The sequence below is a fragment of the Ostrea edulis genome, chromosome 1 (genome assembly GCF_947568905.1).
Source record: "Ostrea edulis chromosome 1, xbOstEdul1.1, whole genome shotgun sequence".
Lineage (NCBI taxonomy): Eukaryota > Metazoa > Mollusca > Bivalvia > Ostreida > Ostreidae > Ostrea > Ostrea edulis.
The window spans coordinates 49,601,470-49,626,200 of record NC_079164.1 but is presented as its reverse complement, the minus strand read 5'-3'; the positions used below and the strand labels follow the sequence as shown (position 1 = coordinate 49,626,200).

General features: G+C 35.3%; 1 protein-coding gene across 2 annotated transcripts in view; it reads left to right on the top strand.

The window, feature by feature from the left end:
* Window positions 1-24,731, top strand: part of LOC125651468 (ATP-dependent RNA helicase DDX1-like) — a 211,718-nt gene that overhangs the window by 159,743 nt on the left and 27,244 nt on the right. The window lies entirely within an intron of this gene.

Genomic DNA, 24,731 nt, shown 5'->3' with positions numbered 1-24,731 from the left:
TTTGTATAATTATGATATGCTACCTATCCAGGTTAACCACTTTAGTCTTAATTCTCTAGGCATAAACATCATACACAATTGGTCTTTATGACCTAACATAGCTCAGTGACGTGTCATTCAGCTAGCACTTTTCACCATCATCCCTTGTACTGCTTGAGGAAAATGTAATATGTAAGCTCCATGCCTTTAAATTTGACTTCTGACCTTATAGTTTTTAACAAATCGTATGGGTGCTGTGGATGCTCTCATTTGTCATGTGGTCTCTGTGTAATGAAATGCCATCCATCTTTTTAGCTCACCTGAATTAATTTTTTATGCCCTTACTTTAAAATGGCTTGTGCATAGTGTTGTTCCTCCCCCCCCCCCCCCCCCCTTTTTTTTTATCCTTCCATTTTTCTGCCATAATTGTAGTTTTCTTTGATTTTGTTGTTGTTATTGCATTGGTTGCAGATATTGAGCTGGTTTTTGTGTGTAGTTGTATATTGATAAGTTGCAGTTAGATTTACAGTTAGCAGAGTTATGGACCTTGGACTATGTATAGACACTGAGGCAAATTGTTCATCCCAACTGACTTACTTTCAGCAGATTTATTAGCCATTGGACTTTGAATTTATTTATTTATTTATTTTTTTTTTTTATTTATTTTTTTATATAGATTTTACAGTTTTCAAACTTTTTCAGCTTGCAGATACATGATTACTGGGTAGATTCAGCCCACACCAGTGCAAGTAATGTTGAGAGCAGTGTTACCTACTTTGTGTAGTCAACTCCCCTCACACCTCTAACTTGACATTCCTCAAACTTTATACAGTTGTTATGGATACATTGAAGTGATGAGACATTTTTCGAAAAATTTACATGTAGTTGCACTTTGTAATTTTTAAGCATGTCTTGAATAGACGGTAACCTATTTTGTGTAATCAACTCCTCTCACACCTCTAACTTGACATTCCTCAAACTTGTACAGTTGTTATGGACACATTGAAGATGTGCATGTGTCTTTTTGAAAGTGATATTAGACATTTTTCTTTTTTTTTTAATGTTGAACTTTGTCATTTTTTTTTATCATGTCTTGAATAGACGGTATCTATTTTTGTAATCACAATTCCTCTTACAGCATTTATTTGACATCCTTCAGACCTTGTACAGCTGTTATGGAAGCATTGAAGATGTGCATGTGTCCTTTTGGAAGTGATCAGACATTCTTTGAAAAATTTACATGTACATGATGTTGTTGAACTTTGTCATTTTTAAAGTGTGGTACCTACTTTGTGTAACCAACTCCTCTCACAACTTTTACTTGACATTTTTCAGACCTTGTACATTATATAGATGTTATAAAAATATTTGAAGTTATACATGTGACATTTTAAAATTGCTTCTGTGGGGTTTTTTTGGGGGGGGGGGGTTGAAAAAATTCTACATTTATATGTCAGTTTTCCAATATGTTTTGTACTGCTTGTCTCTATGATAGATAACATATTTTAAAGCAACCCGACCATTTCTGTTCTTGAATCGATTTTAATTAGTAATATGATGACAGTGATACCGTTAGGTGAATGGAGCTAGAAACAACATTCTCAGATATTAATATGAAAGTAGGTGAAGATAATGAACAGTGATCAATTTCGTAAATCCAATAAAGAATACTAAATCAAGAACAGGGCAAACACAGACTCCTGGATATACCAGAGGTGGGATCAGGTGCCAAGGAGGAGTAAACATCCCTTGGTGACTTGTCACACCTGCTGTGAGCCCTCCATCTTGATCAGATAAATAGAGTAATCCATATAATCAAAATCAATATAAATAGAATAGCTTAAAAGGACACTTGATACCAGAAAAATGGATGTATAGATTGATTATATATTTTTTTGGTTTTGTTTGGTTGTAATAAGTACAAATATAAGATTGATAAAAAAAAGAATATAAAGGGACTAGTATAATATTCAAAAATAATATCCCTTGAAATATATAATATCCCTCCCTATGTATAACTCTATATAAATTTTCCTCATTCTTTTGGATTTAATTTAGAAATCTTGGGAATAAAATTACACTCCATATGGTAAATTGAATTCATTTTACTTATAAAAACATAAATTGAATTTTCATCATATTTGAAGAAAGTTTGCTTATTAGCTTATTAGCAAGTGTCATTAACAATTGGTATGAAACGTCAGACATTACTTAAGGTGGCTCGATCACTACACCCTGAAGTAGTTTCTCAAATCAGTACCAATTGATTTTATTATAAAAGATATGATGATATATAATAAGTTTATATGCCAAAAAGGCAGAAAATATGCAAATTTGGATAAAAACATGATTTTCAAAAAAATTATTTCAACACATATGACAAAAGAATCTGGCAGATTTGAACTCGAGATATGCGGTTCACCAGCCCAATGCTTTAACCACTGAGCTATGATGATAGACAAACAAATCGATCGATACAAATAATTTCACAAAACATTTAAATCGCCATCTTGAGACATAGTGTCATAAAGAGTATAAGCTTTAGTGTAGTGAGCTACCTTAGCCTTAAAGACAGGTTGTATTTGCAAATAAGATCATTAGAGCAGCCATAGAATTTGCAAATTAAATGCTAACTTTAAATGAGACTGTTGAAGCCTCTGTAACATCAACTTATTGTCAGTAGCCTGTAAAAGACTCAGAACATGCTCTCACATAACAAATCATAGACACCAATGCTGGTGATAATGGAACATTGTAGCCTGTAAAAGACTCAGAACATGCTCTCACATAACAAATCATAGACACCAATGCTGGTGATAATGGAACATTGCTACATAAATATGGGAAGCTGAGAGTGGAAAAGCTGATGTCACCTCATTTGAAATAAGTCTAGTTGTTATTTTGCCATAAACATCCAAATATGAAATAATACAAATCTAAGATTCTGTGGTGTTCTTTTATTTCAAGTTCACCGGGATATATCGAATCAGCATATGAATGAAAATGAATAGAAAAAACATCAGTGTATCTAAATGTTGAGTTTAGGTATCTTCTTATCTATGGAGCGCCAAATTAACATAAACTCAAATAATTGAAGATATCTTCAATTATTTGAAGATATCATCAATTCATTTGATGCGCGCAACAATTGAATTAAAGATCTCTTCAAATAATTACTGTGAATTTACAGTAAGTGTGAACGACTCGGCTGAGGTCTCGGATAGTTGGTTTCAAAACAAATCTGTCAATGATGACGCATCAAGGAAAGAACAATCACTGCGATTGGACCAATATTTAAAGGGGCGGGAATAAAAATAATTCTAGATGGTCACACGTGTCTTTGCGCTAGCGTGTCATTACATAATCTTTTAGCACGATGGAAGAGACTGCGAAAAGGGAAAACCAATACCAACTAAAACAATGATGTTGATTTTAAAATTACATGCCGAGGGTTTATTTTATGGTAAAATCAGTAAGAAATTCGGCGTCGCAAAGGCCATGTTATAAAATTGTCAATCATGGGAACTCTTGCACCGAAAATGTCGCCAATGAAGCTCACACCGGATGTACTTTTGTTTATCGAGTATGAAATTAAAAAGAAATCAAGTGTATATTATAGAGAAATCAGACAAAAGTTGTTAAGAAGAAATATTTGTACCCCTGACAATGTACCAAAGGTGTCTTTAATTTGTAGAGCTGCGAGAAATTTTTAGGGAAATGACTTTCAAGAAACTGCAAAGAAAATCCAAGAGAAGCATATTTCATCTGAACACAGGGACTCGTCACGAAATATTTGTCTTTTTAAAATTTGACATCGTCTATTCTATATTTACAAATGAATGTAAATATAGAATAGAGAGGGTCAATTCGTGACGAGCCCCTGTGGTCTGAACACGAACGAAGTGTTGAAAACTTCTTTGCAACTGATTTTATTGCAATTTAGGCCGAGTCAGTTATATATATATATATATAGAGAGAGAGAGAGAGAGAGAGAACTCTAAACACTTTGATGAAATATTTCGACCATGTTACCGGTCTTCTTCATTCGTGTTTTTGTGAAGAAGACCGTTTTTGTGAAGAAGACCGGTAACACGGTCGAAATATTTCAACAAAGTGTTTAGAGTTTTTTCTGTATTTTACTTCCAAAACAGAGACTTTATATATATATATATGTGTATATATATATTGACGAAGCGAGTGTCGCGTTCGTACAACGGGTAATCGCAATCATGGACATACCATAGGAGCTTGAAATTTTATCAATAAAGTTAATAAAATGTACTTGATTGACCATAGCTTATGGCTTGCATGGTCAATCAAGTACATTTTATTAACTTTACTGATAAAATTTCAAACTCTTATGGACATACAGTTAGGGGTGGACCAGTGATATAGGTTCAAAGGTACGCCAGTATCGCAACATTAACAATCTTTGCTATGACGTTATAGAAGGCGCGTCAAATGCTAACGAAATGCTGAATTTCTTTAATAATGTGTTACATGTACAGGAGAGGGATGGTTTGGGGAATTTAGTTTTTGCTAGAATTCACAGAACTTGCCGTTGTACATCCAATTAACAGTATCTAGCGATGGTTACTTCCGAATTTCTTACGAAAATGTGGGTATATATAACAGTAAAAGACATCAAAGCATGCCATGTGTTGAAAATAAATGTTTTCTCGAAGTAGAATATCTATTGATCTTATTACTTAATCTGACAAATTATTTTAGGGGCGAGATCAAATGTTCAATGTTAGAGAAAACTGAGTTCGCATAGTTCTCACCAAGACCCCCCCACCCCCCACCCCCCACCCACCCCAATACAAAACTAAATATGAAGTATGTTGAAACTAATCGATTAACAAGTAAACAAATGAAAGTGTACATTGAAACTATTAAACGTTTATTAAAATGTATTATTATGTGGTTTTAAAGTCAGTCGTCTTTTTTTTTCCCCCACTAACGTGTAATCCATGTCGTATGACAGAAACTTACGAGTTTTTACCCCCTCTTCCCCCTAACTATTTGAATTAAGAATTTTTTCCGACATCGATCTTTTCCAATGCTTTGCAAGATTTCGAAAATATCCTCTGAGAGATTTATTTTAAAAATAACGATATGGAAACTGCGAATGTGAAAGAGACAACAAAACAAAAGCATTGTTCTTAAACGGACAAAATCGCCTATAGAAACATGTACAGAAATTTCTGATCACTTAAAACTGACAAGTATCTACAGGAATTTAAGGGAGTAACCTTTCAATTTTTATTGGGATATAGAGGCAACTGTGGATCCTGCCTTTTCCCGCAGCATTTTCGATCCCGTCATTTTTTTTTTTTCTTTTGAATATTCAGCACTATTTGAATTCTGGGATATTGCTATCCTGCCTTTTCTTTACATATCGGAGCTCGCCTTTTTCACCCTGTATTCCCCCTCCCATACCTATTGATACTGCGATGGATTATAAGTATAACAGTTATTCCTGTTTAAAAGATTTATAAGGTATCTGATAAAAGTTATTTCTTCTAAAGTTTACGAGATATCTTGTATCTTTTATAAGACATCTTATATTTTTTTTCTTTATAAGATATCCCATCACTTTTATACATGTAGATATCTAGTATATATAAGATAAACTTTACAAGACATTTTATTAACGTAATCTCAAATCTCCGTTGTCAAATCAAAACCGATATTGAATCTCACGCTACGTACGGTGCAATTTACACTGAAATCAAATAGTGAAACTTACACTTGTTAGGCACGAGATAATATAATGCCAAATACTTGGGACCGCCTACTTATAATTTAACAGACCTATCAAAAGCGCTCTTTAAAATGACTCGGGGACTTTCCAATGAACTATCTGAAGCACATCATGTACTTGCCGATATGTCTCGTTCACACTTACTGTAAATCCACAGTAATGATATCTTCAATTCTGAATTATTGCGTGCATTAATTGAATTGATGGGAGCATTAATTCTTCAGCTGATTTGATGCGCGCTTTAATTGAATTAATGATCTCTTCAAATGAATTAATGATATCAACAATTGAATTGATGCGCGCTACAATTCAATTGAAGAGAGCAATAATTGATCTAATGCGCGCATTAATTCAATTAAAGAGAGCAATAATTGAATTGATGATATCTTCAAATAATTGAAGATATCTTCAATTATTTGAGTTTATGTTAATTTGGCGCTCCATACTTATCAAGGTTTATGTTATATATTATACTTCTGCATATCTTATATCATGAACACCAGAAAGTATTGCAGTGGATTGAAATAAACTGTACAACAGCATGTAGTGGAAATGGTGGCAAATCTTGTACATTAATTTTGTACTGGAACAGCTAGTGTCTGATGCTGTTTTTGTATGAATCTTCAGTACAGAATTTATCTTTGAATTGTTAAAGGTTAATAGGTTGAATATTATCTAAAGAGTGTGTGCATTCTGTTATAGATACTTCACAAACCTGAAACACATGATGGTTTCTATTTCTAATCATTTATTTTAAATCATTTTATACAACATACATCATTTAGAGGTTAAAATCTATTTTCTGCACATTTGACCTATGACCTATGAAATGAAATTTTATGAACACAGTAAATATAAGACTTATGCAGGTTGTTGAGCAAACTTCATGAGTGAACATCTTCATTTGTGTACTTCTACTGAATATGGCCAGTCTAAATGGGTTCTATATGTTGCAAAGAATGATATACACTTTATACCAGCATGATCTGTAGGGAGGGCAATGCAGTAAACATATTTTGTTAATGGTTTAAAAATTTTATATTCTTATTCAAATACTTATAGATATCATCATCTTTTGTTGTATATTACCACTTTTCAAAGGTTATGCTAGACCACAAAATTTTGCTCATAATGGAAGAACATACTTAGAATAATTTTCAACAAAATCATGTATCAGTGAAACTGCAGTATCTGACCAGAGACGTATGTATGAATGTCTCTGATTTGACAAAATCTTTGAAGATTCACACAATTTATTGATCAAATGAAACTTGAGTTGCATTCTCTTAGCATTATTTATAGTCTTATAATCTGTATGATTTGAAATGAGACTTGAAAATCATTACTTATAATTGGTGTTTGAAAATATATAGACAATTTAGATTGCCATTAGAAATACTAATTCTCTGCCATTATTTTGCTGTCCAGAAAAGTGATTTTGGATCATTTAGATCCTTGATTCAATTTCTGACATAGTAAAGAAAGACATTTAGACACATGTGTTTTGTACCAATATTCATGCATTTATCTTGTACATGCATTATAAAAACATGAAATGTACGTACAACTGTGACTTCCAGTGCCATGATCACCTACAATAACAGATTAACGCGCGAGTTCCAAATGACCATGCGGGAATGATGAGAACGAAACGCTTTTGTCTGGGAATGGAACACTTTGGGCTGGGAAAGAAATGGTGAACAGTTTAAACGGAACAGTTTGATGTGGGAACAGAATGGTTCTTATCGGGAACGGAACAGTTCAAATGGTGTAGTAATACACTTCAGGATCTGTAAGTTCAAATTACAGGGAAATGTAGGATAAATTGATTAGATTCTTCTTTCCTTTCAGTCTCGTACAGATGCCTCTCTGCAGGTCGTTAGATGATTAGAATTTAAAGCGACACAAATATTGTGTCTCATTTCCAGAAGTTTCGTTAATAGATCAAGCTTAATGAAAAAAAGAACGATAACAAATAAATAATGATACAGAATATCTTATTTCATTTTTTCCCTTTAATAATCGGGTATATAATTCACATTCCGGATCCCGTGTAAATTGCTAACTGCAATAAATTTATTAATCTCTTAATCGCGATAACTATAATTTTTCACATCTCACAAAAAGAACTCATATCAACTTTTCAATTAATTAGTACATGTATGTGATTTTGATATCATAAAGTTAATGAAATATCAATTATGCAGAATATTTGTTTCCACACAGTGTAAAACCATTTTTTTTACTTTTGATGTATAAAAAAAAAGAAGGGGGGGGGGGCATCAAAAGAAATGTACCATGAGGTTGAGAGTTGCTTCCCTTTTAGAAGATTAGATTTGATTTGCCTCTCCATATAAAGGAAGTGGTATCAAGTAGTATGCTCTTGTTATGAGAGAAAATCTCCCACCCAATTGACTGTTTTCCATCATGACGCATACAAATGTTGGACATTTGACCGAGTATTTGAATTCTAAATTCCCCTTTGAATATTCATGGTTTACTATTCATTCACTAATAATCAAACATTCTTTTCAGTTATACTTGTATTTGCCCAAGCTGGTTATTGTGCTTTCCTTTGAACTTTAGCAGGCCGCATGCCTAGAAATACAAGGAAATTAATTTCAAACATTTATATTTGGGTTAAAACTAGAAGTTTATGTTATTGATGTAGGCATGTCATGCAAAACAGTCTGAGGTCCATTTAAGAGCCATAAAATAGTCTAGGCATCAATCTCGTATGATTGATTTGATTGATTGAATATTGTTTAACATCCCTCTCAAGAATATTTCATTCATATGGAGACGTTGCCAATTTACCGGTGAAGGGCTGCAAAATTTAGGCCTATGCTTGGCACTTGCGGCCTTTGAGCAGGGAGGGATCTTTATCGTGCCACACCTACTGTGACACGGGACCTTGGTTTTTTCGGTCTCATCTGGAGGACCACCCCATTTAGTCGCCTCTTGTGACAAACAAGGGGTACTGAGGACCTATTCTAACCCGGATCCCCACGGGATTCAATCTCGTATGAATTAAAATAACACATCTTTGCGTGAAATTTGTTAATTTAGATTTCCTTTACTGCAAAATATGTTGACAACAGGTGTCTAATTTTGTTATCACTGTACTCCAAATCTCTCTGATAATTTGATTAACACTATGCTGTCAGCCAATGAAACACTTCTGAACAAGTGGGAAGAACAGAAGATAATTTTTACCATACATGGGTAAACAGGTTAAAGTTTCGTAAAATGATTCATTTCCAAGAACTATTGACCTAGCTACTTGATTCAAATTTGCAAGGTGATTCACCCACATGGATGTACATATCAACATTCATAGTTCAGGTGCATCATCTAATACCCGTATTTTTAGATGAGTAGCCAGGTTGTATGAAATTTAAGTAGAATTTATTATTATTTATGTAGATAAATAATGATTTGTTGATGAAAAGGCTACAAATGAAAAAAAAAGTTATATTTTGTTCCAAATATGCTCAAGTATCGCAAAGACCAAGGTTAAGATAAGGCCCCAATTTAAATCATGAAACCTAGTAAAAACTTGTTTCAAGATGCCATGCCTTAGCAGAAACATGTGATCACAGTGATGAATGTACATGTAAGTGACTATAGCGACAGGGTTATCACAGATATGAGCAATTTTCATTAACTTTTTAACCTTGTACACTAGGAATATATCGTTTGTTGAAACTCTAATACTCATTTCCTTCGAGATAAACACAATTTGGTTTCAAGATAAACTTAATTTGGTTTACTAAATAATGATGACAAGTATCCTCATAATGTAGATTCAAGAAAATTATTCAAACCATGAGCGACAAAGATCTATGATTAGAGTTGAAATTTTTACATATTAGGTAGGAATGCATTGAAAAGATCTTTTCAGAAATTATTTTCAATAGCTACCATGCAGTCTCTGATACAGTTTGTCGTATTAATCTATATGTTTAGTATCCTAAGTGAGCATTCAAGTTTGTTCACACCAATTGATTCGGGAACCAGTGTGACTACAGAGTATTTATATGTGAACAAGGCATTCAGGACATCAGTCATTTTCTGGATTCTATGCTTTAGGATGCGTGAAAATTCATAAAACAAAACATGGGTGATGACTGATTTCTGATTTGATCATTTTGGTATTTGAAAATACTAGTGAGCATTGTAGCCAATTCGGCATTAAAGTATTATGCAAGAATTTGGGTTAAAAAAAAACTGTAAATGGATAAACCAGCATTTGCTTCATCATTCATTAAGTCATTTATAGTCATTTGTCTTATTCAATATCAAACAAGCTGACGTATATCACAGCCAATTAGTATACAAAAAGGCCTGTAATGTCCGTGTAATTACTCAGATGAACTGAATGTAATGTCCCATAACACGGTCGTCATTACCTGTCGTCTTTTGTTTCGTTTCATTCAGCTACAGAGGCTGCCTGAATGCTTTGACAGCACGTTCATGAACAAAGTCGTTTAAACAATGGTATGCACCTCATAAAGCCCTAAACTGCACCGAATCACTGCAGATGAAGCCGTGTAAATGGACAACTCGCTAGATCTTTATCTCATCTTTCGTAATCATGTTCATAGAAGAACTTCACTGAATTGTGTAATCAAGTTTTTAACAGACATGCATATCTCGCCTTTACTGTACTAACTTATAATCATACCGTTCTCAGGAACCTTCCACGGCAGTTTATTGATATACACCCGATAAATGTAGATTTTTTATCTGAGCCATACTTCTTTTTCTGCATCCAACTGAATTGATGGATTAGAGCACAATATGGAAATGAAAAATACATTTTGTCCAGAAAATGGTTTAACTTTAAAGGGGCATGGACACAATTTTGGTGGTGGTGGGGGGGGATTATTTAAATGATTTATTAACAATATGATAGTATTTGATACATATGTAAAACATAGCTACAAACCTGATGCAAAGATGTAATTGGAGACGTCTAAACTTTTCATTTTTATAAAAGGTACGAGCCCTGTTTATGTTTACATGTTATGCAATTCAACTATCAACATGGTGCCAAAGTTGACAGTTTCATTGAAAGAAGCTAAATTTCAGTTCTTTAAAGGACTTACACAGCATTTCCCAATGATATATAATTTTTCGTGACATTTAACATACAATTCACTTGCATTCTATCTTGTTTCTACCATGTCTGTTTTAGAGTTAGCATATTTTGATTGTTCTTGGTTGTTGCAAGCAAAAATTAAAACATTAAAAAAAAAAATGTTGGCTCATTACTGTATCAACAAAGTAAGAGAAAAATGTTTGGAACAATCGGGTATCAATCCCAGGACCGTTGTATTACTAATTAGATGATTTAACTGCTGAGCTACCCAGGCCGATATACAAAGTTTAATAATATTATACAAGCAAGAAATGAAAAAATAATTTTAGAGGAAATGTCAAATGCGTTGTGTGTGTCAATTAAGAACAATCGGGTATCAATCCCAGGACCGTTGTATTACTAATAAGATGATTTAACTGCTGAGCTACCCAGGCCGATATACAAAGTTTAATGATATTATACAAGTAAGGAAATGAAAAAATAATTTTAGAGGAAATGTCAAATGCGTTGTGTGTGTCAAGATTGACACAAGTATTAGATTAGGCAGATACACCATCATTGTCGAAGACTTTTAGAAAAGTACAATTTAGTCTTGAGACAGAAATGACTTCCTCTTTGTCACATGGGAAATTACTTTGGATATTTAATTATCATGAGACAAAGATGGTTGGTATTTCTTTACTTAATTCTTGTTCATTAAAGCCAAAGAAAAAAAACCCAGTTTATTGCCTCACTTCCTAGTTTCTGAAAGACATTTCTGAAAAAAAGGCGTCAGTTTTTCTTGAATAACATATTGCTCTTGCTTTTAATGAGCATAGAGATTTTGTATTTGGAATGAAAGTATTAATTTCAGTTTATTGCATCAGATAGCTAGATTACTCATTGCACCAATGTAGTTACTCAGTTCCATATTTCTCATGAGAATATCAATCATTTTTGTTAGTTAACAAAAACTTGAAGTAACTTGACCAAAAAACACTTTTTTGTTAGTACAGTGGAACCCCGTTATTACGTTCCCCCTTTATTACGTTAGTCCGCATATTACGTTGGAATTTCAAAGCACAAAACCATTTCTTAACAAACCTATATAAAATAGACCTCGTTATTACGTTGTCCTAAAATGCCGGGACCCGGTATTACGTTGTAAAAATTCCGACAAAAACGTAATAAACCCCTAATTATTCAATAGTGATTCTCAAAATAATAAGCCATTCACACCTTGACTGCCTGAGGCAGTCACCACCTAAATTTCCTGGTCTGTTTGGGGATTAGAGACGCTTGACTGATCACGCTTCGATAGATCTAGCGACATCAATACAGGTGAATACCCCGTATAGAAGCCAGTGATAAACAATTAAATAATGTTTATTTAGAAATTGTACTCTATGAAATTTACTTCATTTTTCATATTTTGATAATCAAAGAAATAATTTCTCAACCGCCTGCGTGTTCAGCTCAGCATAGTGTGATTACCTTCGATATTAAAACTCTATTCACGGAAAGCTTTGGTACCAAACAAGAAAGACAAGATTTATCGTAGCAATGTTACAACCGCTTGGGTAACTGCTTGGACATAGGTGATTAAAGGTGTTCAATTAAAAAAATTGTTCGTTGTTTCGACATGCAGCTTGGGTGTTCGTAAATCTCGTCCATACATACACCAATCTATCGACCGATTTGTGCACAGCATTTACCTCGGTGAATATTTAAAATCCCTTGATGCGCACGTGATTTTAGTGCCATCATTTAGCGTTATAAATGAAATCTTCGTGCATCATTATATTTTTTTTATGTGGATTGCGCTTAAATTGTTCTCCGTGTTTATCATTGGTGAGAAGTGTGTAAGTGTTGGGTATCGTGTGCGTTTTGTGTCTATAGTTTTGTTGTTTTTTGGGCGGGAATTTTTTTATTGTGTTGTGTATTGTGTAATTAGAGAACTTAATAAAAACGATGTTTTGTTATTTTTTAAATACGAATGTTGAATACGAACCGGAACGAGTTATTGAGAGAAATTTACATGAACGCATTGTTTTAAAGTTGAACAAAATGGCGGTCCAAACGAATGCAGAAAAAGCAACGTTTAACAAAACATCCTTATGTATCCTACACCGAAAAAAGAAAAGGGATAAGAACATGAAGAATTACGGACATTAAAGATAAGATGTAAATAAAACAAAGTATCATAGTCTTTTAAACAAAGAAACAGTATAGATATATTCACACACCCCTTCACGGAGTACCAACGGACGATATACAATTTCCAAATGATATTTTTAACGGATTTAACTGGGAACGTTTATTACGTTGCCCCCGGTATTACGTTATTTTATCGTGACAAAATGGAAAACGTAATAACGGGGTTCCACTGTATATGGGGGTTGTCTCAAAAAGTCATAGACAATGTTAATAACTCATTTATTCGTCAGAATTTTTAAAATTAATTTTTCTTTGTTATTTAAAAGCATTATTTTGTGTTCCTGTGTACAAAATTTCATAATATTATCTCTTTTCATAATGACATAGAACACAAATTTAAAAAGTATGTTCATAGCTGTCGGTGCACAAATTTAGACGTCATAAACATATCACATGACGTTATCAGTTTTCCTTTTCAGAGTACTGGCCCCTGCGCGATGCATTTTTTATGGCGTTTCACCCACTTGTCAAACACACCTTCAAACCACTCCTGATTCAGAGACAAGCTAAAATTCCTCACTGCTCTTCTAATTTCTTCTTCTGATTCAAAATTTTGTCCCCTCAAGCTGGCCTTCAAAAGTGGCAATTAGGCAAAATCGAGTGGTGCTAAGTCTGGGGAGTAGGGTGGGTGTGGAAGTCTTTGAAACCCGATGACTCAAAGTTCTAAATCTTTTTCAGCCGATGTATGTGCGGGGGCGTTGTCATGATGATAAATGTTTTCAATATGTTCTTTTAGAGCTGGTCATTTCTTTCTTATCGCATGAAGCAAATCACGGCGAACAACTTTGGAATAATACTTTGAGTTTACAGCATGACTCATATGATCCCTTGTCTGTCCATAAATACCATGTGCATAATATTTCTCATAGAGTTGGTGGACTTCTTAGGGGGTGGTGATTCTGCAGTTTTCCATACACTGGAAATGTCTTTTTCATTCTGGTTCGTAATAATGAAGTCAGGTTTGGTCCATTGTAATAATTTTACCGAGAAAATGTAGATCTTTTTGATGTTTCTTTATAAATATCTGGGATAATCTTGCCCATCTGTGAATTTTTTCATTGGTGAGCAGTAGTGGTACCCATCTAGCTAATACTCTTTTCATACCAAGATCGTCTGAGAGAATTCTTTGTACCCCTTACTTACTGATCTGCACTCTTTCTGCTACGCCCCAGATGGTCTGATGACGATCTCCATCAATGACAATCCTCTATCGTCAGGATTTCACTATCGTTATTTTCTTTTTATGGCCTTCCCATCTTTTGTTCTGATGTCATTCCCTCCACAAATCTCTTGTGCCATTTAAATACTGGTGTCCTGCTAACATTCCGGTGATCTGATGTGCTTTCCATCTCCTGTTTTGTTTGAGTGGGGGTCAAACCACGACCTACACAATATTTTATAATTTCTCTGTGCGTCAAGAATGTCGTCGACGTCGCCATATTGCTCAAATTTCATTCCAGCTACGTTTTAAAATGAAATCACTTTTCTGCCGTATATTATGTTCTGCGGTTGTAAAACCAGCATATTACATGGAAAACATCACTGATTCCATTGATAAAAATTTGAATGAGATATATTTGATATAAACATCTAATTGAGTGGTACAAAGAAAATATCTACTTATTTTTGTACGTGTGCCAACAATGCATATGGATCTCTCTTTATTCCGTAATATCTCATTTATCTCTTTTATTGCTTATTTCAAATTTTGCATTTTTGTTTAGAATATGTAGAAGTTTTCTCATGTAAAAAATCATTCGGATTTGATGCGTATTTCGAAAATTATTAACATAGTCTACGACTTTGGGTCAACCCTCGTATTTCAAAAAGCAAATGATACACAGTACGTGTACATTGGATTTATTAAGTTTCAATTTTTTTCCCTTAAATTCAAGGTTTAAAGTCCATCACCACTACTCCTAATTAGGAATTATTGTGATTTTCATCTTTAATGATGAAATGTTTACAAAATATCTATTAATTCAGAGATCTGTATTTATTGTCTGTACATTACTTTACCATTATGACATCACTGCTTCAGGGTGTCATTGTGTCACTGTTATCGGCATCACTCCATCAGCGTACAAGTCCAATCGGATCTTTATGACATCACTGACATCCTCTCCATGGGTACCAAAAATTTTTACCCTTGACCTTGGAGTTTGACCTACTTTTTAAAAACTTTTACCTTGCTAATGACTTTTGAACAATGAGTGCTAGAGCTTTGATATTTCACATGAGCATTCCTTGTGACAAGACCTTTCTGTGGGTATACTAAACCTTTTGACCTTGGCATTTGACCTACTTTTAAAAAATTTGACATTGGTCATAACTTCTAAATGGTAAATATTAGCTAGAGCTTTCATATTGCACATGAGCATTTCTTGTAACAAGATCTTTTTACTGGTACCAAGATATTTGTCCTTGTGACCTTGGCCATCTTTGGAATTGGTCATTATCGGGAGTATTTGTGTTTCACAAACACATCTTGGTTATTGCTGAATTCATCTTTATACCCCCCGCAACAAGTTGTGGGGGGGGTATACTGGAATCGGGTTGCCCGTCTGTCTGTCCGTCCGTCCGTCTGTAGACGCAATGGTTTCCGGGCTCTAAAGCATTATCCTTTCCACCTACAGTCACCATATCATATATATGGACTACCCATGGGATGAAGATGTTCCCTATCGATTTTGGGGTCCAAAGGTCAAGTGCACTGGACATCGAAGTAGCAATATGGTTTCCGGGCTCTAAAGCGTTATCCTTTCCACCTACAGTCACCATATCATACATATGGACTACCCAAGGGATGAAGATGTTTCCTATCGATTTTGGGGTCAAAAGGTCGAAGGTCACGCACACTGGACATCGAAGTAGCAATATGGTTTCCGGGCTCTAAAGCGTTATCCTTTCCACCTACAGTCACCATATCATACATATTTACTACCCATGGGATGAAGATGTTCCCTATCGATTTTGGGGTCAAAAGGTCAAAGGTCACGCACACTGGACATCGAAGTAGCAATATGGTTTCCGGGCTCTAAAGCGTTATCCTTTCCACCTACAGTCACCATATCATACATATGGACTACCCATGGGATGAAGATGTTCCCTATTGATTTTGGGGTCAAAAGGTCAAAGGTCAAGTCAAGCACACTGGACATCGAAGCAGCAATATGGTTCGGTTTGTCATGCCATTTGTTTTTTACACTCAGAAAAGAGGTAGTTTACACCTATTACCAACACCCTTTGGGAGATTGGGGTAAGCGGGAGGTATTCTTAGTGAGCATTGCTCACAGTACCTCTTGTTTATATATAATGTCAATTCAAACTCCTAATGAATCAGCTTGGGCCTTTCATTGGTTCTTTAAGCCATGAGATCTCTTGAAACTGGAAGATACGTGTATATTGAATTTACGTTATGTATAAATAAAGTACATTAGCAGAACTTTGATTATAGTTGACAGTGACAATTAAATAATGGCATTAAGCATTGTAGTAATACAATTTAGTCCATAATAGTCTTACTTTTAAAAGTGATGGAATATTTTTGCTAAGCTATTATCAGCAGTACTATGCCGCAAGAGATTTAAAGGGACATGGGCATGATTTGAGCTGAAAATTTTCTAATATTATTTTTCCATTTTTAATGTTTAGAATGCTTAACTAAGTTATTTCTAATGGTCAGCAAAAATTTGAATGTCAGTTGTCAAGGTACATGGGAGATACAGAGCTCACAATTCTTTGTTATGCAAAGAACTAAGGCTCCTGCCATATGGTTAAATATACTAACATAACCAGTGACCCAATTGAACATTCAGACTTTAACTCTCTAGAAAATACCAACACAGAATGTACCAACACGGAAAGTACAGACATGGAAAGTACCAACACAAAAAATTTAAACAATCTAAAAATCCTATCCATTTATGTATGTGGCATTAATAGATGCTTACATTACCCTGATTTTACAGAATTCGTAAACCATTATGACCTATTATGCTTCATTGAAACGAAAACAAATGACCTGGACAGTGTTATGTTGAAAGACTTATGTATTTTTAACTAATTAAAAAATAGAAAAGCGTGTGCACGAATGAGATCGGGTGGCATTATAGTTGGATTTTATAAAACCTTATTTAGATACATTACACCAAAAAAAACAGATTGTAAATATGTGTATTGGTTAAAGGTGAATGGTCATTAGTTTGTACGAGTTCTCCTAGAGAAAAACTTAGTCAATTGTATTATAAAAATCTGGGTATGAATTCTCCCGGAGATTTGTCATTTTATCTAAGAAATCTGGGTACAAGTTCTCCATCAGAAACACTTCGTCATTTCTGTTCTAAAAATCTGGGTACAAGTTCTCCTGGAGAAAAAAACCCCATTATTTAATGGATTCTCTTGGAGAAAAATTTTGTCATTATAAGTAAGTAAGTAAGTAATTTTATTTATTATAGTGGCATGTGTACATATATTAATACATCCAATTTTATCACAATACACAAATCAATAAACACCCGGCCCGTCGGGCCTATATGCCACTTTAAACATTGATATAATAATATATAATGCAAATAATTGCGCATAATAACATTTTCTATAATTATATATACATACATGTGTATACATGTATAATAAGTATATAATGTATAAATAGCTCAGTTGTTGATTTTTCCAAATATAATAGATTGTCTAAGAGAAAAGGAGGAGTACAAGTATTTTGCTAATTGTCTTGGGTAGTTTGTTATTAACATTATATTAGTATTGAAATTTTGATACGAGTTTATCTCATTAAGAATTGTACCATTTTAGGTATTGAAATCTGGGTACATAACGATTTCTCCTTGAAAAAATCGAGATTTCATACATTATACATAATTTACTATGAACATGCCTTTCAAATGAATAAAAAAAAAGTAAATAATATACAATGATCGTACTTGTTTGTTTTGTTTTTTATTTGAATTGCTGTTTGGCATGAAACATATTATTTTTATAGTGTACCTCTATTTTCCAGCATGTGCACATCAAGGAGAACTCGTACCCAGATTTATATGATAAAATGACAATAAGTTTTTTACCAGGAGAAATCATACTCAGATTTTTATGACACAAATGACAAAGTTTTTCTCCAGGAGAACTCATATTCAGATTTTTATGACACAAATAACAAATTTTTTCTCCAGGAGAACTTGTACCTATAGATATCAAATTGATGGGTACGACTTCTCCAGAAGAATCCGTACCCAAATTTCTGGATACGAGTTCTCCAGAAGTCAATAACAATGACCATAGATGAACTCCGCCCACATCCAGTGATCCATGAAGAAACCATACAGTATTTTTGTAAACTTGATTCAATTGCTTTTTTATACTACTGTGGAATCCTAAGATTTGGGGGGGGGGGGTGTTATATAAATTTACATGGGTACCCCATACACACGTATTTACATCCTGCAGTGAATTATGAAACACAAAATTGATGTAAATTCTTGTTCATTAAAATGAAAGTAAACAAAATCCTGTAAAGATTAAAAATATTTTAAAATTTGAATTAATGCATGCATCTATTATTTTGAAGTTAGAGATTGTTAACAAGGGACATAACATTAACCTGTGAGAGTATTAAGAGTGTGAGTGCATATATTCATGTGTGCAATGTAGTTTTAGTTTAGTATCTATGATTTATTCTTCGCTAAATATGTGTTAGAGGTTATCCAGATTATTATGTCTTCTATGAAAGGTGAAGATAACGAACAGTGATCAATCTCTTAACTCCTATAAACAATACAAAATAAAGAGTTGGGCAAACACGGACCCCTGGATATTCCAGAGGTGGGATCAGGTGCCTAGGAGGAGTAAGCATCCCCTGTCGACCGATCACACCTGCCATGAGCCCTATATCTTGATCAGGTAAATGGTGTTATCCGTAGTCAAAATCAGTGTGCCGAGAACGTCCTAACAATCAGGAAACGCGTCAGACAACATTTGACCCAATGCGAGGTTGTATTGAATCATGGTTATTACCCAAACTGGCTTTTCTTATTGCCTACCAGAAGGTTCAGCTTACATTTCAGATGTTACGAATTAATAAGTGTATATACAGTAGATATACAGTATAATCTGTCTAAACCAGCTATGTGTGGTTCCAAAGAAATTGGCCGGTTTGCACAGAGTACGGAGTGCAGAATTTTGACAAGAATGAGAGTTGCTTCCCTTGTATTCACTATCTATGCATACATGTACGTGTGTAATGATTGCTAATGTTTTATTATATCACAAAAGAATTCAAAATGTAGAAATATAAATATCAGTGTTTTATTATTGTGCTCATTTGAAAAAGTTTCAATTTTTATTAAATAATTTAAAATCTGGGAATTATTCGCGCAATTTTCTGTTGGTAAATTGTCAATTTCGTCTACATCATCGCCGTTATCAAGTGCTACATTATGTACGTTCGTCAAGTTTGTTTTGTGTTCGTCTAAAATTTGTCTTTCCCAGCTTTCATTGTAAAATGTATCACTTTCAACTGTCTCAATTTGTGAAACGGAAACTGATGTAATGCCGAGTGATCGACCGGACATGGCGAGTTGTGGTAACATATCATCACTGTCTGACTCGCCATAGAGCTCCGAGATGTCCATGAGGGGAAACCCTGCTTTTGGAAAACATAACAGGATTGTTACCGATTTTGTTTCATTCAAAGAATGTATCGAATTCATCGATTAATTGAACTTTTATCTTTTAATGTCAGTTTTCGTCTCTGTCGTTAGGGGGAGGGCGCCATTACCTTGTGCGTGGTGCTGTCATAATTGAAAAGTGCACTCCCTAAAAATCAGGTTTTATTTTAAACTGATCGCGACTCATCGCCAGTTGCACTCTTTTACTTACCTGTGGCTTCCCTTGAGACACCCTTTGTGTACACCGCGTGTGATCGACCGAATACCGACAGGTTGGTCATCGTGGGGTGGCTGGTTTGAATGCGATGATTAGAGCTAATTACGAGCAGTTGGGACCTTGTGTACACCGAATACAATTAGGGTGGTACATCAACGAGCGGCCGGTTTAAACAGGATAAATTAAAGTTAATTGATAGCAGTTGGGACTGTGTAAGCCGACCGATATACAGAATACGCAGTATCCAGAGTACAGGGAATTATTAATAAAGGATTTGTTAAAAGAAATGTTAGGGACTATATTTTGTGACCGGAATTGACAGAGCGGTTTGGACAAATTATACTGTACTGTATACAGGGTTATTTTCGCCCCATGTTATTTTGGCCTTTCTACACGTGCAGACAGTTTCGCCCCATATTAGATTCACCCAGACATAGTTGTGTTAAAAGAGAGATGAGAGAAAACAGTTTCTCTCACTCTTGAATTTGCCCAGTAACAACAAGGGCGAAAGAGACGAAAATAATACGGGGGCGAATATTTCCTTGTTTTTTTTGTTGTTGCAGAAGATCAAATGTGCATGGTTGCATATACAAATTCCTTGGGCAGAGAGTGTGAATGCACAATGTGTTGTGGAAAATGGTTACTCTAGTAGCTTTTTGAAAATGTCAATTTTTTAAACTACAACCTTCAATTTTGAAAAATGAAAAACTATTGCAAACCTTGATAACTTTGTCACATCCAAGACTTGATAATATGAGCTCTGTTCATAAACACAGCAATATCAGAGAATGAAATTGAATGCTGTTTCAAACTTCCTGTGATCAAACAATCACATATGTGGATACCTGATGTATAATGACTTTTATCACCTGTTGAACACTATTATGCCTGTGTCACATTACTAGCGGGTACCGGGCGAGGTATAGGTATCGGTGGGGGACCTGTCAAGATCTAACACCGTAGGAACACATTTCCAAGTCTGCCGGGTGATTAGCTCTCCTCATATACCGCCCGCACCTCGGGCGGGACAAGGAAGGCAGCCGTATGTTTACCGGGCGGGGAGCGTATGGAATGATGGTGTTGGTGGCCGCCCGATATCCGTAAGGTTATCGGTAGGTAACCAGGAGGGGTACGTCCGGTACCCATACGGACATCGTACGGACTAGGTACCCCCGTGCGGTCACCGCTCGGACACCTGAGGGGTATCGGATGAAGCCCGGACGATGTCCGTTCTGAGAACATCCGGGTATCGTTCGGTGACCTTTGCCTTTTCATGCGTGTTAAGTGCAATTAAGGCAATTGCAAACTGGTGTATAAATACCTATCGTCATCGTCATCATCTCCAACATCATCATCGACGCTGTTGCCATCAACATCGACATGGCCAATCCTCCGAGGCATCTGAGACTGCCGTTCCTACGTCTACAAATCGCTGAAGCACGTGAGCGTTATCTTACGATGGGGTTGACATCGCCAGGATTTAACTCCGCGCTAAAAGCTGCCGGTGGGGTATACGGGCCCTGAATGGCGTGTTCTCACCGCATGGTCCCCGGCCGGACACTTTTCAGATTTTGGCATTCTCAGGCCGCTCAGAACCCGCTACCTAGTCGGATACCTAATTGCAGTGTAATGTGACACAGGTATTAGCTGGACACAGATATGATAGGGAACAGAGGGTTATGAACAATGATTGCTGATGAGAATCAATGCCAGGGTCGTGATCAAATGAGATTCATTCACAGTTCATAGGAAAGTGCTATAGGTCGCCATCAATCTAAAGACAATTGATTTTTGTTCCACCAATTTACTACCCTATAAGCAGAATTTTTTAGCGAGGATTTAATTTTGGCATTATTCAAGCTAGAGTGATGATCGATCGAGATCACTAAAATTGAATATCATTAACAATTTATTCCTGCAGTAATATCAGAGGTAATAGTTATTTTTCCTGGAATTATAAAGTCTCTTAGTAACTATATACATGTATATAGCATTATTATGGGAAATTCACTAAATTTGTATCTCACTAAAAATTCCACTGATATATTTCATGTATGCATTTGTTGTGACAAGATTTTTCTTTGATACCAAAATTTTGACCTTGTAACCTTGAACATGGATTTTGATCTACTTTGAAGAAAAGTTAACCTAGGTAATATCCTGAACTGTTTAAGATAGGGCTTTCATATTTGTATATAGATTCCTTATGACGGCAATCATGTGCTGCTGACATCATGCATGGTCTGCCTGCTCCATGGTGATGATTTTTTAAACTATATGCTGTTGATATCTGCTGCAAGGGTGAGATATGGTGCTTTTTGCAACATTGAAATCCCTTGTACCTGCTTCCAGTCTTCCACTTGCATTGAGCATATAATTCAGATACAGGTGACTCTCGATAACTCGAAGTTCAAGGGACCTTGATAAAACTTCGAGAAATCAAGAGTTCAAGAGATCGAAATTCGGAAATTGAAGGTCCGCCGGTATGGTTCAGATTTTACAGTAACCGGAAATTAATACCAACAATATCATATGTTATCGTTTTGACATGTTTTCCTTCATATTCGTCAGGTACTTTGATATCAAAATAAAAAACCTTATTTTGCATTAATAAAAACATTTCAAAGTTTATGTATTTATTTGCTCTTTAATCATGCTTAGATAGGCATACAAAACCAAGTTCCGATGACGCTTTACTATCGCAAACTAAACCACAGGGGCTCGTCACGAAATATTTGTCTTATTAAAATTTGACATCGTCTGTTCTATATTTTCACAATATAGAATAGAGAGGGTCAATTTGTGACAAGCCCCTGTGACTTTACACAAATAGAACAAACTCGATAAATTTAACAGTCTGTAGATCTCTAAATTATGTATAAAACTTACTCTCTCGTCATCACGTCAAAACCAATTATAGATTTTATTCATAGTTGGATTATATATAATTTTAATCATCACGACTCAAAACCCCAGTGCAAGGTGTAAACTGACCAATTAGCCAATTATATACTCGAGTGTGTCACCTCCACAAAAAAGCACCTGCAATGTTTCAACTATGTAAACACCCAATTACCCCTCCGGCATTCAACAAAATCCAAGTAAGGCCCAAGCGGAAATTACACGCTTGGGTAATTGTGGGTATACGCTACCACCACTTCGAGAGATCGAGAGTGAAAAACAATGAAATGTGTTTTACGGGACCCAACTTCACTTCGAGAGATCGAGAACTTCGAAAGATCGATAGCAAATTTGCTTTATTATATGGAGAGAAAAATCAGGACCATGATTTCACTTCGAGAGACCGAGAACTTCGAGAGATCGAAGTTCGAGCCATCGAGAGTCACCTGTATGACATTTCTCAAACAGCGGTTACATATAAAGACAAACGCAATCAAATATATAGAACCTGTGCATTTGATAAACTACTGGTGCCTGAATCACGTGCATTAGAAAATTACAACAATATCGAGCTACAAAGTCCGATTTTAATCATTTATGAAAACATGTTTTATTGTCTTCAAATTCTATAGAATACCTATCCAATAAATAAATCAGCTTTTGTTCTAGACCCAAAAATGTATGAACAAATCATTTGACAAGCAAAAAATTACTACTATGCATTTCTTTTCTTTTTTAGCTCACCTGAACCGAAGCAGGTGAGCTTTTCTGATCGCTTTTTGTCCGTCGTCTGTCTGTCTGTTAAACTTTTCACATTTTCGACTTCTTCTCCCGAACCACTGGGCCAATTTCAACCAAACATGGCTAAAAGCATCCTTGGGTGAAGGGCTTTCAAGTTTGTTCAAATGAAGGGCCATGTCCCTTTCAAAGGGGAGATAATCACAAATGCAAAAATAGGGTGGGGTCATTTAAAAATCTTCTCAAGAACCCTGGGCCAGAAGAGCTGAAATTTGCCTGAAAGCTTCCTGACATATTGCAGATTCAAGTTTGTTCAAATCATGGCCCCCGGGGGTAGGATGGGGCCACAAGGGGGGATCAAAGTTTTACATACAAATATATAGGGAAAAACTTTAAAAATCTTCTTCTCAAGAACCACTAAGCCAGAAAAGCTGAGATTTACATGAAAGCTTCCTGACATAATGCAGATTCAAGTTTGTTCAAATCATGGGCTCCGGGGGTTGGATGGGGCCACAATAGGGGATCAAAGTTTTACATACAAATATATAGGAAAAATCTTCTTCTCAAGAACCACTGAGCCAGAAAAGCTGATTTTTACATGAAAACTTTCTGACATAGTGCAGATTCAAGTTTGTTAAAATCATTGCCCCCGGGGGTAGGATGGGGCCACAAGGGGGGATCAAAGTTTTACATACAAATATATAGTTAAAATCTTTTTCTCACTAACCACTGAGTCAGAAAAGCTGATATTTACAAGAAAACTTTCTGACATAGTGCAGATTCAAGTTTGTTCAAATCATGGCCCTCGGGGGGTAGGATGGGGCCACAAGTGGGGGGGGGGTTCCAAGTTTTACATACAAATATAGGAAAAAGCTTTAAAAATCTTCTTCTCAAGAACCATTGGGCCAAAGAAGTTGACATTTACATGAAAGCTTTCTGACATAGTGTAGATTCAAGTTTGCAAAGGGTAGTTTGGGCCATAATAGGGACTAAGGTTTTACATGCAAATATATATGGAAAGTCTTCAGATATGGGCCAAGGTGACTCAGGTGAGCGATGTGGCCCATGGGCCTCTTGTTTTTTTTTTTTTGAGCAATGTATTTAACAGGTATGTCTAAAGCGATGTTTAATTTAAATCTGAATTTCTTT